Source organism: Kogia breviceps, chromosome 14, assembly GCF_026419965.1.
Source record: "Kogia breviceps isolate mKogBre1 chromosome 14, mKogBre1 haplotype 1, whole genome shotgun sequence".
NCBI lineage: Eukaryota > Metazoa > Chordata > Mammalia > Artiodactyla > Physeteridae > Kogia > Kogia breviceps.
The window spans coordinates 8,090,547-8,107,938 of record NC_081323.1 but is presented as its reverse complement, the minus strand read 5'-3'; the positions used below and the strand labels follow the sequence as shown (position 1 = coordinate 8,107,938).

The 17,392-nt window shown below is 42.9% G+C and overlaps 1 long non-coding RNA gene across 5 annotated transcripts; it reads right to left on the bottom strand.

Moving 5' to 3' along the window:
• Nucleotides 1-1,173: 1,173 nt before the first annotated feature.
• LOC131741775 (uncharacterized) lies at nt 1,174-16,470 on the bottom strand. Of its 5 annotated transcripts, XR_010836476.1 has the most exons (11): nt 16,111-16,280; nt 15,916-16,030; nt 14,909-15,076; nt 12,153-12,231; nt 10,651-10,877; nt 10,242-10,302; nt 7,663-7,773; nt 6,892-7,026; nt 5,800-5,856; nt 4,018-4,733; nt 1,174-2,047 (listed from the first exon to the last, which is right to left on the bottom strand). It is a non-coding gene; the product is annotated as an uncharacterized lncRNA (long non-coding RNA). The 5 variants fall into 5 exon arrangements; XR_010836478.1 differs by lacking the exon at nt 1,174-2,047 and having other exon boundaries at nt 4,182-4,733; nt 5,800-5,839; XR_010836477.1 differs by lacking the exons at nt 1,174-2,047; nt 5,800-5,856 and having other exon boundaries at nt 3,549-4,733.
• Nucleotides 16,471-17,392: the final 922 nt, after the last annotated feature.

Below are 17,392 nucleotides of genomic sequence, written 5' to 3'. Positions count from 1 at the left end.
CCTCTGGGCTGTGGCAGAACTGACTTTAACCCTGCTCCCATCACCTCTCTGAGCTGCAATTTTCTCATCTCTAAAAGGGGAGCATGGGCTCAACTTGTCTGACAGAGAAACAGATCATGGGAGTAAATCAGGAGGCACATTGTAGATGCCCTAGAAATATTTTGCTGAAGGGACCCTCAAGGAACAGGATCTATCTTTATTAACTCTTCTAAAAGATATATACATGGTTAGCATATTTTCAACTTCATCATTAATATTAAGGAATTCCTTAGCAATTTCCATGACCTCCGAGAAATTTGCAATTAAGTGTTAAAATCGGCATGTAGATTTAGTGTCCTGGAGTTCGAGGCAACATTAAAATAGTCTTGTTACTCTATTTGGAGCACATACATTTGCTCTAGCGTTTTTGCTTACTTGAGGGAACCATAATGACAGTATAACATCGTGATTAAGGGTATGGATTTTAAGGTCCATCAGATCTTGTTTTGCTTTCTGATCGCTCCATCCACTGGCTTTGTGACCTTGGGTATCTAATCGTTCTCTGCTTCAGTTGCATTAAATCAGCTGGGAATGCTTTCAGCTGTAAGTAGCAACCACCATAACAAAAAGCCTACAGAGACTTAGGTTGTTTTTCCCCTCACTTAAAAAGAAGTCCAGAGGCAGGAAGTTGTTACGTTTCAATGGCTCCACAATGTCAGAGCTTTGCGATTCTCTCTTCTTTATGCTTGCAGGATGCCTAACCGCTTTACTCGCAAGTCAGAGAAAAGGAAGGCAAGTAGAACCAAGGACATCTTCTCCTTTTTGAGACAGCAAACCTGCCCAGAAACTCCCAGCGACCTCCTTCACTGGCCTGAACCGTGTCACATGGCCAGGTTGCAAGGGAGACCAGGGAAGGCTCCAGAGTGGAGGTGGGTGAAGGAGAGGGGGCTCTGGTGGGGATTATGTCAGATAATGCATGTAACTGGAACAGGGAGATGGAGGCTTCATTCCAGTGTCCTGCAGTGAGGGAGCGTCGCATCAGAGACAGGGCAAAAACCTGGTTTTCTACCAGCCTGGAAGTTCCACACAGGTAGGGTTTTCTGTCTTTCTCGTTTATTATTCTAGCCTGATGCCTAGAACACAGATAACCATATGGTACTTCTCAGTAAATATTTGATAAATGAATGAATGGGTAATAATCTGATACATTTATTTGATTTACTGTCATTCATCATTTCCTCAAAAAACATTTATTCATTGCCCCTAAACAAACATCAGAATGTAAGAATCATGAAAACAGGACTTTTGGTGGTGTATTATTTATCTCTTGCTGTGTAACAAACTACCCTAAAACTCAGCAGCTGAAAATAACAAACATTTCTTATCTCACACCATTTCTGAGGTCAGGAATAACTGAGAGCAGTCTGGACAGGTGGCTCTGGCTCAGGTTTCTTGTAAGTAGTCACGATATAGTCAGGATGTTGGTCGAGGCCGCCAGCATCTAAAGGCTTGACTGGAGTTGGAGGATCTGCTTCTCAGATGGAGCTCACAGGGCTGCTGGCTGGAGGCCTCAGTTCCTCCCCATGTGGACTTTTCCATAATGCTGCTTGAATGTTCTCAGGACATGGCCGTTGCCTTCCAGAGGGAAAGAGCAAGGAGGAAACCATAGTGTCTTCTGAGAAGCCTTGGATGTTGCTCAGTGTCATCTGCACAATATTCTACTCCTTAGAAACAAGTCATGAGGTCCAGCCTAAGCTCCAAGGGAAGGCTTCTGCCTTCTGAAGGGGGAGTGTCACAGAATATTTTCCCCCAATATGTTTATACCTAAAAAATTTTTTTTATTGAAGTACGGTTGATTTACAGTGTTTCAGGTGTACAGCAAAGTGATTCAGTTAGACATATATATATTCTTTTTCAGATTCTTTTCTTGTAGACATTTTAAAACCACCAGTGTCTTTTCCATTCAGTGTTGTATTTCTAGCATCTAGATATGCCTGGCTCCTATAATAGATGCTTAATCAGAGCTGGTTCCAGGTTGGTAGGCCTTGAAGGTTATAAAATTGGGGGGCTTTAAGAGAAAGGATGTAGAAAAGTTAGGAAAAAAGTTATAAAAGTATTTATTTAGAATAAAAGAATATACTACAAATTACCCAATTTTTAAAGCTGAAAATATCACTGACATCACAAAATCCTCCAAATAACATCTTTATTTTTTATTAACTACCTGACTTTTCCTATATTATTATTATTTTAAAAATAAATTTATTTTTGGCTGCATTGGGTCTTCGTTGCTGCACACGGGCTTTCTCTAGTTGCAGCAAGCGGGGGCTACTGTTAGTTGTGGTGCATGTGCTTCTCACTGTGGTGGCTTCTCTTGTGGAGCCACGGGCTCTAGGCACATGGGCTTCAGTAGTTGTGGCACGCGGGCTCAGTAGTTGTGGCTCGTGGGCTCTAGAGTGCAGGCTCAGTAGTTGTGGTGCACGGGCTTAGTTGCTCCGCGGCATGTGGGATCTTCCCGGACCAGATCTTGAACCCGTGTCCCCTGCATTGGCAGGCGGATTCTTAACCACCATGCCACCAGGGAAGTCCCCCTATTATTTTTTATTAACTACCTGACTTTTCCTGTAATGTGCGTTTCCTATATATTTTGGCTACACACTCCTGGATTACCTGTTAATATGATAGTGATCTTGGATTATCATTTTCTTTAGAGAGACTACTAGAAAGAAGATTTAATCTTTCCACCATCAGGATTGATCAAAATTTCTTATTGTCAATTTAGAAAAGTTTCTTTTAGCTTTGCAACACATTACTGGTTAGGTGATGTAAATTTTTAGGATTGTTGTGTCAGATTTGGGGAAACATCTGTCCAGTTTTTTATAATGTGACCTGTAAGATTTTTAGGCAATTTGAGTTTTCTAGGGCAGTCATGAATCTCAAATACTTTTTGAGTGATGACACCCATTAACTAGTTTGTTGCTTTCTTTTTTGTAAAGATGGAGCATTTCTTTTATGTTATCTTTGTCAATGCCAATATTTCTTCTTCCTGGGTGATCATTATCATTTGCTCCTCTTTAGCAGATTGTAATGGTTAATTTTGTGTGTCAACTTAACTGGATCATGGGTTGCCCAGATGTTGGTTAAATGTTATTTCTGGGAGTGGCTGTGAAGGTGTTTCCAGATGAAATTAGCATTTGAATCAGTGGACTCAGTAAAGCAGTGTGCCCTCCCCAGTGTGGGTGGGCATCATCCAGTCCACTGAGAGCCTGAATAGAACAAAAAGGCAGAGGAAGGAAGAATTCAGCCCTTCCTGACTCACTGCTTGAGCGGGGACATTGATTTCCTTGCCCTAGGTACTCCTGTTTCTTAGGCCTTTGGACTCAGACTGGAACTACACCACTGGGTCTCCTGGGCTGCCAGATCATAGACAGAAAATTGTGCAACTTTTCAGCCTCCATAATGGCGTGAGTCCATTTCCCAATAATAAATCTCTTCTTATACATACATATCCTATTGATTCTATTTTTCTGGAGAACTGTGATTAACAGAATGATGTTTAAAAACCCAATAGCCTAGTTATTAGTTTTATTCCAAATTATCTCTTTTACTGGTATCACTTATACTTTGACAGAGAACTCACCAGAGTTCCAAGGTCAGGGTGTATCAAATATAAGTTACCTGATATATGGGAAATGCACCAAATTTGACTATCCTGTGTGTCTTCGCACACATACTTGCTATTTATGGGACTGTCACACTGAAATTTAAATCTCAGCGGCCATATATACAGTTTTATTGGCACTTAGCCGTGCTCATCCATTCATTTACCGTGTACAGCTGCTTTCACGCTGCAGCATCAGAGTTGAGTAACTGAGTCGGAGCCCACAGAGCCGACAAAGCTTAAAGTATTTAAAAATCTGTTGGCCAACCCCTGTCCTATGGAAATGAGCAAGAGACACACCTTCTCGGCCTCCTGAAGCAGTGGTCATTTTTCAGTCCCTAAAATATACCAAGCCTGTATACTGACTCAGGACTAACCTCTCCGCTCTTCTCTCTGGAGAACAATCTTCTCTCAGCCATTTTTGGTCTGATCATATTCATCCTTCAAGCAAATTCCCCTACCTAGAGAAGACTTCTCTGGCTACCTGTCTAAAACAGTTTCTATTCTTCTTTTTTTTTTTTTTTTTTTTTGTTAAATTTTTGGCTGTGTTGGGTCTTTGTTGCTGCATGCGGGCTTTCTCTAGTTGTGGTGAACGGGGGCTACTGTGCGTTGGGGTGCGCCAGCTTTCTATTGCAGTGGCTTCTCTCATTGTGGAGCATGGGTTCTAGGCGCATGGGCTTCAGTAGTTGTGGCTCACGGGCTCTAGAGCGCAGGCTCAGTAGTTGTGGTACACGGGCTTAGTTGCTCCGCGGCATGTGGGATCTTCCCGGACCAGGGCTTGAACCGGTGTCCTCTGCATTGGCAGGCGGATTCTTAACCACTGTGCACCAGGGAAGCCCAGTTTCTATTATTCTTAACCCTTGTTTCCTGTTCTTTTCAATCATAGTCCTGCCCATGGTTTACTTATTGACTTGTCTTGTTCGTTAAGATTGCTGCCCCTTTTACTCAGCAAATTCCCTGTCAACGTGTCTGTCTTCCAGGGTGGGTAAGAGTGTGAGCTCTGAAACCAGACAGCCTAGGTTTGAATCCCAGCTTCGTCACTTACAAGTTGTGGAATCTTGGGTAAGTCACTTATCTTCTTCCATTTTCTCCTCTGCAACATAGGGATAATCATAGTAACTACATAGCAAACATAGTAAGTACTACATTAAGTTTTGAGGATTAAATAAGTTGTAGATAAAGCGTTAAGGAAGCAGCAAAGGAAGCCATAAACAAAATGAAAAGACAGCCTACGGGCTGGGAGAATATATTCGCCAACAATGCGACCAACAAGGGCTTAATTTCCAAAATATACAAACAGCTCATACAACTCAATATCAAAACAAACAACCCAGTCAAAAAATGGGCAGAAGACCTAAATAGACATTTCTCCAAAGACATACAGATGGCCAACAGGCACATGAAAAGATGCTTAACATTGCTAATAGAGAAATGCAAATCAAAGCCACAGTGAGGTATCACCTCACACGGTCAGTATGGCCACATCAAAAAGTCTACAAATAATAAATGCCAGAGAGGGTGTGGAGAAGAGGGAACCGTCCTACACTGTTGCTAAGAATGTAAATTGGTGCAGCCACTGTGGAAAAGAGTTTGGAGGTTCCTTAAAAAAACTAAAAATAAAAATAGAGTTACTATATGATCCAGCAGTGTCACTCATGGGCATATATCAGAAAAAGATGAAATCTCTAATCCAAAAAGATAATGTACCCCAACGTTCATAGCAGTACTATTTGCAATAGCAGAGACATGGAAGCAACCAAAGTGTCCATTGACAGATGAATGGATAAAGAAGATGTGGCATGCATGCGCGCACACACACACACACACACACACACACACACACACACACACACACACACACAGGACTATTATGCAGCCATCAAAAAGAATGAAATCATGCCATTTGCAGCAATGTGGTGGACTTAGAGATGATCATACTAAGTGAAGTAAGAGAAAGACAAATACCATATATCATGTATATGTGAAATCTTAAAAAAATGATATAAATGAACTTATTTACAAAACAGAAATAGACTCACAGACATAAAAAAACAATCTTATGGTTGCCAAAGGGGAAAGGGAGGGGAAGGAGGATAAATTAGGAGTTTGGGATTAACAGATATGCACTACTATATATAAAATAGACAACAAGGACCTACTGTAGAGCCCAGGGAACTATATTCAGCATCTTGTAATAACCTATAATGGAAAAGAATCTGAAAAAGAAATATATGTGTGTGTGTGTATACATATGTATATATATATGTGGGTGTGTATGTATATATATCTCTGAATCACTTTGCTGTACACCTGAAACTAACACAACATTGTAAATCAATTATACTTCAAAAAAAAATACTAGTAAAAAACCAAAAAACGATCGGGGCTTCCCTGGTGGCGCAGTGGTTGAGAATCTGCCTGCTAATGCAGGGGACATGGGTTCGAGCCCTGGTCTGGGAAGATCCCATATGCCCTGGAGCAACTAGGCCCATGCGCCACAACTACTGAGCCTGCGCGTCTGGAGCCTGTGCTCCGCAACAAGAGAGGCCACGATAGTGAGAGGCCCACGCACTGCGATGAAGAGTGGCCCCTGCTTGCCACAACTAGAGAAAGCCCTCACACAGAAACGAGGACCCAACACAGCCAAAAATAAACAAATGTGGGGTTTAAAAAACAAAACAAAATGCACTACCTGGTAAGCAGTTGATAAGGGTTAGCTACTAATACTTAGTACTGTATCTTCAGGGTTAAACACAAGAGTACAACCAGTATCTCTCTTTTTTTTTTTTTTTTTTCAGTACGCGGGCCTCTCACTGTTGTGGGCTCTCCTGTTGCGGAGCACAGGCTCTGGACGCGCAGGCTCAGCGGGCATGGCTCACGGGCCCAGCAGCTCCGCGGCATATGGGATCTTCCCAGACCGGGGCACGAACCCGTGTCTCCGGCATCGGCAGGCGGACTCTCAACCACTGCGCCACCAGGGAAGCCCTAGACCTCAAGTTTCATTTAGTCCATGAAAGGCTATAACTGACCTTGATTTACATAACAAATCAGTAAGACAAGTGTTTGAAGCATTTTTTAAAATTACCTTTTTTTTGGGGGTGTGGGGTGGTAATTTAGTATCTGTCACGGTATGCCCACGGACAGATTAAGACATAAGTATTATGAGGCCTACATCAGTCAGCTATTGCCATGCTAATGTCATGTAACAAATCACCCAAAGCTCCGTGGCTTAAAACAATAATTAATCTCACAAAAGTATCTGTAAGTTGGCTGGTTTTCAGATGATCTAGACTGGGCTGGTCTTCAAGGTGGTGTGGGTTGCATCAGGGTCAGCTGTAGGTGTCTCTCATCCTCCTCGAATGAACAGGCATGTTCTTCTCACGGCACTGTTGGATATGCAAACAGAGCAAGACCCGCAGTGTAAACACGTTCTAAGGCTTTGCTTGCATCCTGCTTGCTAACAGCCTATTACCAACAAAGTGACATGACTGAGTCCAAATCAGTGGGTCAGGGAAGTATATTCCATCCAAAGCAGGCGTGGGAGCGGTGTATTTCCTGAACAGTAATACTATCCCAAGACCCATAACCAAATAAAAGTTAAAATAAAAATCAAACTAAAATGAAAAGTTATATTTTTCAAAGAGACAAAAACCACGTACATGTTAAAAATAGCTTTTCTGAATTTTCTGGTTGTCTCCTTTGGTGGGCAAGAGGGGTTGTAATGGTGTCCCTGCTTTTCTGGTCCTTTACGTGTGTGTCTAGTCTTCATTTGGAGCCAGCCAGCACTGATGACTACTCCTTTTTGTATCATAGTGCCCAGCACTTAGTAGGTATTTGACATAGTTTGTGGAACGTAATTGTTGAATTCTATAAATGTATGGCAATTGCATCAGTGCATGATAGCTCTATTTGCTTTACAGAAATTCAGGAGTACTCTAGGTATTGCACGTTTCTACATCAAAGCTTTAAAAGTAGTTATGGGGTGTGGAGGTGCACACAACTTCTAACACTGCCGTGCATACCTTGGAGGCCTCCAAGCAAGTCGTTGCCTCTGGGTTTCCTGTTTCTCTGTTTCCCGTGCAGTGGAAAAGCGATTGCTTTCTCATCTGATGTTGCATAAGGGAAATGCGTGCCTGGAAGATAATCAACAGAGAGGAGAGTGTAGACAAATAAATAAACAGTTTAATGAATATAAGGTAAAACATGAATTAGGGCTTCCCTCGTGGCACAGTGGTTAGGAATCTGCCTGCCAATGGAGGGGACACGGGTTCAAGCCCTGGTCTGGGAAGATCCCACATGCCACAGAGCAACTAAGCCTGTGTGCCACAACTACTGAGCCTGCGCTCTAGAGCCCAGGAGCCACAACTACTGAGCCCGCATGCCTAGAGCCCCTGCTCCGCAACAAGAGAAGCCACTGCAAAGAGAAGCCCATGCACTGCAACGAAGAGTAGCCCCCGCTGGCTGCAACTAGAGAAAGCCCGTGCACAGCAACGAAGACCCAACGCAGCCAAAAAAAAAAAAAAAGCCACGAATTAAAGCCAGCTTTCAGAACCTCACATTTTCCTTTCATCTACTGTTTGTTGAGTAATTGCACAATTACAACTTGCATAAATGATTTTATATACCTAGTAGTCTATAAATATCTCCAGTATACGTAGATAAGGAGGGCAGGGACGATCATGATTGAACAAACACGTTCTGACATAGAAATAACCTTGCAAATACTACAGTGTTCAGTTTCTACCAATGCTAGTTTTTTCCTGACCCAGGGAACTCAGTGTTCTGAATTTTATTAATAACTACTTTTGAGAGACTAACAAATGCCACACATTGGGGTGAGATGTCTCTATTATTATTAACGCATGTAACAGCACTGCCGTGTTAGAACATACCCCTATACTAAAGAAGGAAACACAGACACGCAGTAAGTAGCTTGAGCCTGTCTTTGAACTCTAACGTGCTTCACTAGAAAACCAGGCTGTTTTGAAAGTTGACCACCCCCTGTGTACAGGGAGGGCCAGTTGAGGACAAGCAAGTGTGGCATATAGATATGCATGTGACTGCCACATCTTATTTCTTGCACCAGGATTAATGTACCAGAACACCCAGTGTGGGAAGCCACCTCAGGGCCACCCTGCAAATATTTGTATACCTCCCCGCCATGCTGCTTTCCCTCAGTTATGTAGTGCAGAGCTTCTTAGATGACTAAGGCAGGCATGGCAAACATGCCACCCGATTGTCAGCTGCCTCTGGTTTGGAAGTGTTCACTCAGAGCTATCAGCGAAGCCCAGAGATGGCATCTTACAAGCTGGTGATAAAGCTTCAAGTAGCTTCCACTGTGAGAAGGGCTTAATTATGTGTGATTTTTCAAGCAGTATCTGTAGATTCTACAGATAAGATGTCTCCTTTCTGTCTGGTGTGTGCCTTGTACTAGTGCGCTTATTGAATCATGGCTGTTAGCTCCTCCGTGGTTGTGAATTAGGGCCCCAGGAGCCTCCAATCAGGTTTAGCTATTGTCCTCGCAAAGCTCGTTATTGCTCTTTTGGTTGGAATTTGAGGGGAAGAACAACCATCAGGTAAGTGTGCAATGTCAGGGGAGCAATTTGGTTTGAAAAGTCTCAGAAACGGCCTTTAAAAAAAAAAAAAAAACTTCTAGGGCATTTCTTTTTTGAAAAAATAAGTTGAGTATCTTTGTTTAAAAAAAAAAGGATTTCTGCCTTTCCAGTTAAGAGCAATCTTTAAAAGGCATACAAAAAAAAAAAGTTGGCTCTGTTTTCTGAATTGCTAGTTGGAAGAACAAAAGCAGCAAGGGAAAGTTTGACTTGACTTCCTCTGCAATTTGTTTATATCATCGGAGCAGAAAGAATCTCAGGGCTCAGCTCGCCACTTCCTGAATAAAAAGAGAAAAATGCCCAGAGTGCTGGATTCATTGAGAAGTGCAGAGCAATCGCTCAGCGCTCTGCTGACCGACTGAGGGGCCCAGAGGGCAAAGGAAGAACGTTTCCCCATTCAGCTACAATCTAAGATAACTGCAAAGTCCCCAGTCACCAAATACTCCCCCAGCCCTCCCAGTGGCCAGAGAGGCCAGCTGGGAGGAAGGTGCAGGCTTCCCTGGCTTGTTGCTATGGAGTCCGCGTCATCATCCAAGACAGCATTGTCAGTCAATCCAATTCAAAGACAGCAGTGGCAGCAATGGAACTGCATTGAAATTACAAATATTTACTTGGAAAAAAAAAAAAGTCCAAATCAGATGTAACTGAGATGATAAGGTTCTGTTTACTTCTCTAGGTAGTAGCCAGGAAACAGCCAAACCAGTTAGGGTAGGAAATTTTCTTTTTTTGGTCAGGTATGTGCTGAATCACTGGCAGCGAACTTCAGGGATTTTTAGGAGAGAAGATTTCTTTCTCTCTAGGTTCTCCTGGGCAGAGTGCCTGTGTTCCTTCCCCTCCACACACAACACTTTTTAAAAGCAATTCGAGGCCAGCTGAGCTCATTTTGATTAGTGCTGTTAGTTTCCTGCCACTTGTCTTTCTAGGCTGGAGTGAGGCCTAAGGATTTAGGTGAAAAACATCAGGCTGCTCTCCTCTTCGAGGAATCTTACCTGTGTGGCTTCCTAGCTTCCCTTTTCATAACTTATTCGGTTGAGGTCTGCCATAGCTGGCCTATTAAAAGAGAAATTTGAAATCAGTAGGTGAAAGGGCTAAGAAAGAAAAATACAGTTGAGCAGTGAATGTACTTGGCTGAGTCCCCTTATGGGAGACTGACTTCATTGGCCTTTGGAACACTGGAGGGGATTGCAAAACATGCAGCTAGAACAGAGAGAGAGAATGCAGATAGAAGGGGGGGGCAGAGTGGGGAGACAAAGAGCGGCTCCCTTTCCTCAGAAAGGGGGGGTCATCCTTACTAAAGTGCGTGTCTTGGGGCGGCTCAGAAGCAGGAGAAAATGCCACGTAATAAGGCTGGTGGCCATTTGAATCATGAATAGTATAACTAACGCAGTGATTTCAAACCTCACGGTTTGTTATTGGAAGTTTTTCTTCCCATTTGGAGGGCAGGTTTCCATCAATTCTCTTGTCTAATTCCTGCTTCCTGCCAAGCTGCTGCTGTTTTCAAGAAAACACTTGGGTCATCGTTTGAGAGCTTCAAAAACCTCAGTGTTCAATTAGCCTCCTTTTGAATCCCTTCTGACGGTTGGTTAAATACGGGTCCAAAGTCCTTTCTGTGAGTAGAGCTGATCCTGGGGTGAGGAAACATAATTTTCTGAGTGTTAAGAAACAAAAATAATGTTTTAACAGCACCATTACTAGAAAACTTGGAAATTGCATTCTTCTAGTCTGTTCTGTTCAATTCCATTTTGTGGACCTCTGAACATTTCATAGTACAAAGGGCTATTATATAAAAAGGACACTTGGATATTCTTCTTAAAGGTTCCCTTGTACTTTCATAGCATGTTTACAAGGTTACTAAGGATGCTTTCTCATCACTGTATTTTAAATGGCTCGACTATTACTCCCACGTTTGAGAATCATTGAAACTGCCTGAATGGAACCAGGATATCCTTTGTTCCCCATTGATTTGGAAACAAAAGACGCAGGAAAAAAAGTTTATTTTGCTGCTGAATGCCATATGCAGATGAATGCATTGTCGATTAAATTAAACCAAGGATCTGAAGACTTTTTCAAGCCTTAGAATGTTCTTATAGTTACGGTACATGTTAGAATTTGCCCTCCAGTTTTCATTTATTCTGTTGTGCTTGTGTCTAACGCGGGGTTATTTAAGTCACACACCCAAGTCTTCAGGAATAATAAAGCGTAATCAATAGAAGAGAATCAGCATAAAAAAAGACAAAAGTTGCTATGTTGTTTCTTAGGTGGGAGATACCAGATGGACATAAGTAGGCAGTGCCCTCCATTTTCTCCCTTCTCCATCTTTTCCAGTTTCTCTAGACCTGAGATTCTCATCTTCGGCACTGTTGACATTTGGACTGGGTCTTTCTGCGTTGCAGGGGGCAACGCCCATCGCACATCTGTGCGATGTGGGGTGTCTACCAGCTTCCTGGGCTGATGCTGGCGGCACCCCTCCACAGTCATGACAGGCAACCTCGGCTCCTGTAGCTGCCACATGTCCCCTAGAAGGGGGTGGGGAGGGCGTTTGGATCGCCTCAGGTTGAGAACCACTGTTCTAGAGCAACCCACCCACCGAATCCTGTTTGAAGGAGGAAGAGAAGATTAACGTAGTGTGCAGCCAGCGACAGTGAAAATCACTGGTTACGAAGCAGTTAATCAATTCATAGAGTTAGATCTCAGACCACGAGAGAGAGAGAGAGAGAGAGAGAGAGAGAGAGAGAGAGAGAGAGCGCGAGCGAGAGAGGGAGAGAGAGAGAGACCTTCACTGTACAGGCGGGGCCACAGCAGGGAGCGCATCCCAGCATACATGGCTAGATGGTGGGCTAAGGCTAGTTACTGTTGGCGGTTTTTCCTTGTTATTGCAAGTAGTTCATGGATTCACTTACCTATCTTTGTGCCCCTCCTACTGGGAAGCATCTCAGAGTAGACGGGAAACAACGCATCTCAGGATCCTTTTCCTTATGACTGTGAAGTAATTAATATCACTAATTTAATTTTCAGTGGCTAGAAATGGGCATGCACTACAGTAATAAAATACACATTTTATGAGATACTGTCAGAATAATAAAAATGTATCGTAATGACAATATGGCTAAAGAAGTTTAAAACACGTCTTAATAAAGATGTGTCTCTATTTCACTAGGATGTATAGTTCGCATCAACTGTTTTTATTAAATATCAAAAGAGAAGCAGTGCCCAGAACCACATAACCTGAGTCCTGTATATACAATAATAAAGCTATCAGTGTTCATTTTTAGTATTTTTTTTTTTTAAGTTTTAAATGATGAAGTGTTTTGAATGCTGTGACAAGTGGACAGGATAAATGGTGCAATAGTCAGTACATGTACTTACTGCCAAGATTTACTGGTTTCCAGCTCTCCCATTTCAGAGCCTTTACTGGTCCTGGCAGTCATTTATCTGCATGGCTCATTCCTTCCTTCCCTCATCCAGACTGAAACGGCACCTCCTCAGGCCTCCCAATCTCTCTTTATAGTGATACAACTACAGAGTGTATTCTATACGGTGAACAGAGGGCACCGTCCGTCACTTGCCAGCCAGCCCTGCTTTAATTTTTTATAGCATATTATATATAAATATGTGTTTGGTTTACTTATTTGTCTGTTTCCTCCAACTAGAATCTAGCCTGACTCCCTGATGGCTTTGTTTTATCTAGCAGTGCTCAGAACAATGCCTACCTAGTACACAATAGGCGCTCAGTAAATAATCTGTTGAATGAAAGTGTTGTCCAGGCAAACCGTGGGCACGAGCGGGCTGGTAACAATTTAGTGTGGGTTGATGAAGTCTCGCGCTCTTGTGAATGACCTTTGTCTTCTCAAGTGTAATATTTAATATTTAATTGGTTTGGCATGACAAGTTAAATATTGCAAGCAGTTAATCATTTATTCATTTTAAATAACAGGTTGTTTTTTAATAGAAGTCTAATGAAGAAAATATTAATGGACTCCCAGCCTACTGATCAGAGAAGCCTACTGATATTTAAACAGCAAAAGTACATGCTTATAGTTAGAAACTTGAAATTGCATAGAAAAGTTACAGAATAAAAAGTAGAAGACATTCCCCCATCTACAAAAAGAAACACTTGTAACCAATTTCTCATGAATTGTTCCAGAAAATTTCTCTATGACCGTAAGTATACATTTACTAGCAAAATATACCTTAAATTGCTTTAAATGCGCACACACACGTGCATACACACATACCAGAATGGTTTCTTTAACCCTTGCACAGTTTGTACTTAGATATTTATTTGCTCAACTATGTGTTGAACATCTCTCTTCCATGCAACTGTACCTGCCTACCCACCATTCTGTCCCCAGTGCCTGGCACACAGCAAGCCTCATTACCTGTTCGTTGAACAATTGGTTAAACTGGTACACATATGCTTTTATTAATGTACCGTGGCCAAAACACGATTCTTATGCCATTAGTGAAGTTCTTTAGGATTTGTGTTCAATGAACATTTATAAATTTTTAAAAATTGTTAGCATTCTAGGTGTTTTCATGTGAATTAGCTCATGCAGTCCTCAGGCAGATCTCCTAAAGTGATTATTTTCATTTCTGTTTTTCAAATGAGAAATACTCGGATATCAAAACCGAACTATAGATGAAGATGTAATATTAGGAAAAAGTTCTAGGCCTCCATGCCCAATTTATATTTCTAGGTAACTTCATTTTTTTTTTTTTTTTTTTTTTTTTTTTTTTTTTTTTTTACCAATCTCAGCAGTCAGAATGCTGTGAACATTTGAGCTGAGCTCTAAATACCAAATATTTCTATATAGTCTGTCATGTCACAAAGATATATTTCAAGTCTCTCTAATTAGCCCAGCAGATGAAACAAAGATCTGAAGACTCACTAAACACTAACAAAACAAACAAGCAAACAGAAAATTCCTCTAACACAAGAGAAACTTCTTGACAGTGTAAAAAATGAATCCACCTGGCTTCTAAGAAGCAGGCCTGAGCAGCTCAGAATCAAAACACAGGAAGTAAGTTGTAAATGGCAGAATTGTAAATGGCAGAATGAATAAAACAACTATTTTGGGGGTGAAACAGAATCTGCTCTCTGCACTTTAGATGTCACCTTTCAAAGTGAGGAGGGAGCACATGGGGTCAAAATGTTCCCCCCGGGGCTCCATTTTCAAAAAGAAACAGTATATAACTTGGTAAGTAAAGTAAAAAACCATCGAATTACATGGTTAAAAATGGGTGAGTATTATGGCATGTAAATTATATCTCAAGGTGTCAAAAAAAAAAAAAGCCAAATTAACAGTTAAAAGTTGTTTTATCTTGCCAGCGGGCAGCCAGTACAGAGTCAGGTCTCGTGTGTGTGTGTGTGTGTGTGTGTGTGGGGGGGGGGCAGCCAGTACAGAGTCAGGTCTCGTGTGTGTGTGTGTGTGTGTGTGTGTGTGTGTGTGTGTGTGTGTGTGTGTGTGTGTGTGTGTGTGTGTGTGTACTGTGTGTATACTGTGGTCTGTGAGTCCAGTATGTGGGGACGCAAAGGTTACTGTTTAATATTATGTAGAAAACATGTACAGAGCCAAGGAGGTGAAAACAGTTCTCTCATAAAAAGACCATGGGGCTGGGGGGCTCCTGAGAAGTCAAAGTAATTGAAAAGATGAACCTTTTGTCCTGGAGGTGTCATCACGTCCTCCTACTGGGGCGAAACCACAGAGCATAAAGCTCGCCTCCTGCTTGCCGCTTCCCTGTTGATTCTGTCCCCTCGTAATAGCAGCCTTCTTCCATCTGCCGGGATTCAGAGATTTATGGGGGCAGAGTGTGAGGGGAATTACTTCCAAAAGAAATAATCGCAGGAACAGTAAGATGGAAGGAGGAGGAGAGAGAGAGAGGGAGGGAGGGAGGGAGAGAGAAACAGAGAAGAGAGATTAATTTCCAGGACAGAATAAAATTGGCTATCATGTCATTAAAGTGTTAAAACACTGCAAGCACTATAAACTGATGACGATACCTTACGAAGAGGCTTCTGTTGGGACTGGGAGGGAAAGGGGATGGGTGGGGAGGAGGACCTGCTCACTGCCAGGGGCAGGGCTTTGCAGTTAAACCTCAGGTCGTGGTTTGATGCCCTTCTGACTCACGGAGACAAAGGCCACCTGCCAGCCTGGGGTCAGGCGAGACCTCACACTCCACGTGAGCACCTCCTGTGGGAAGGAGGAGAAAACGACGCACGAGCAAACCTCTGAATTACTGACGACAAAACAAAGCCTTACTCAGTCTAAAAAACCAAGTGAGGTTATTTTTCTGAGAATTACATAAGCGAATGCCCCACGCTTACCTCTGATTATTATCTCTTAATCATAGGTTTAAAAATGTCAGTAAAACTATGTCAGACTAGGACAGAGGTTACTTTGGGGAAAGAATAATGATTAGGAGAGGACACGGGGACTTTCAGGGTGCTGATTTCCCGGATATGTGACAACTTTGGGAAAATTCATCAAGCTGGATATTTCCAATTTGCGATTATGTATATTTTACTAACATTAAAAAAGTGCCAATATGATCTCCCTGTTGCTCCTCCCTCATTCATTTCAAAGTTGATGTGACCAAAGAGCGCTTGGGTCCTCCTCTAGCTGTGTTGCCCCACTTAGCTCATGGTAGCCTTCGACGACTTACCCCAAGACTTCAGCAGCATCCTGGATTCTTCTTTCATTCTGCTGGCTCTACCTCCACAGCAGATCCCATCTCTCTCTGATTTACTCCATCTGCACTGGCCTTCCAAGTCAACGTCCTGTTTGGCTAGACAACGGTTAATGGGCTGCCAATCAGGTTTCCTGCTCCCTCCCATGCTAATCCAGCCTCCAAAGTTACCTTTTTTAAAAATGGAAATCAGGTGACCACATCCTCAAAGTCCCCCAACAGCTTCCCGTCACATGTAAAGTAAGACCCAGCTGTGGGTAAGCCTTCTGGAGTTGCTTTCCTTCTGTTCCTCTAACTCACTAAGCTCATTCCTTCCTCCGGGACTTGGCCTTGCTGTCCCTGTCTGGGTCTCAGCTCTCCCGTCACCTGCCCACCGAGCCCGCCCCCAATCAACTGTGACAGTCACCACTCCCCATCACGTTACCGTCACGACACCTGGCACTATATGACAGGTTAGGTTGTCTCAGTTGTTGATGGGATTTCTCCCTCACTAGGATATAGGTTCCCAGAGAGGCAAGGACTGTGTCTGTCCTGTCAGTATCTCCAGTTGGATGTTATAAAAATAGTCTGAAACATCACATGCCTGAAACCCAGCTCCTGGAATTCTCCCTCCCCACCATCACCACCTCCCTCCAACCTGCTTTTCTCATAGTACTCTGCTCGTGGCAACTGTTCATTCAGTGACTCAGGCCAGAAATACTGGAGTCACCCCTGACACCCCTTTCTCCCCTCACATCCCGTCTTCAATCCATCAGCACTTCCTGGTGGCCTTACCTTCACAGAGCCTGACAACTCATCTGCCATGTCCTGCCCCTGCCCTGGTACAGGCAGAAGAAGGGTTCCTGGAGCTGCCTAACCACCCCCTACATCTCCCTGGGTCCCCCTTTCCATTTAGTCTCCAGAGTCAGGTTATTTGAAAAAAAAAAAAAAAAAAAATATATATATATATATATATATATATTTTAGCCGCTCCGCACGGCTTGTGGAATCTTTAGTTCCCTGACAAAGGATTGAACCCAGGCCCTTGGCAGTGAGAGTGGAGTCCTAACCACTGGACCACCAGGGAATTCCATCGAAAATAATTTTAAACCCCACAGCTCTTTCCAGATGTGTCTTTCCAATGACTCCCCATCTCAGAGCAAAATCTAAAGTCCTTCGGAGACCTGCACGCATCTGCTCCCCTGGCTGCCTCACCCACCCGCTTTCCCTTGCTTTCTGCATTGTGGCCACTCTAACCAAGGACACTCTCCCCCAGACCTTTGCACCTGCTGCTCTTTCGGGAATTATCCCCCAGGTGCCCCTCACTTGTGTTCTCTCACTTGTCGGGGTCTCTGCCCAAGGAGGCTTTCTCCAGCATCTCTCTTCAAAATTGCCCCCATCCTGACCCTCCCTAGTTCTCTCCTCTACTTATTTTTCTCCAAAGCACTTAAGGCTCCACAGACTTATGTCATAG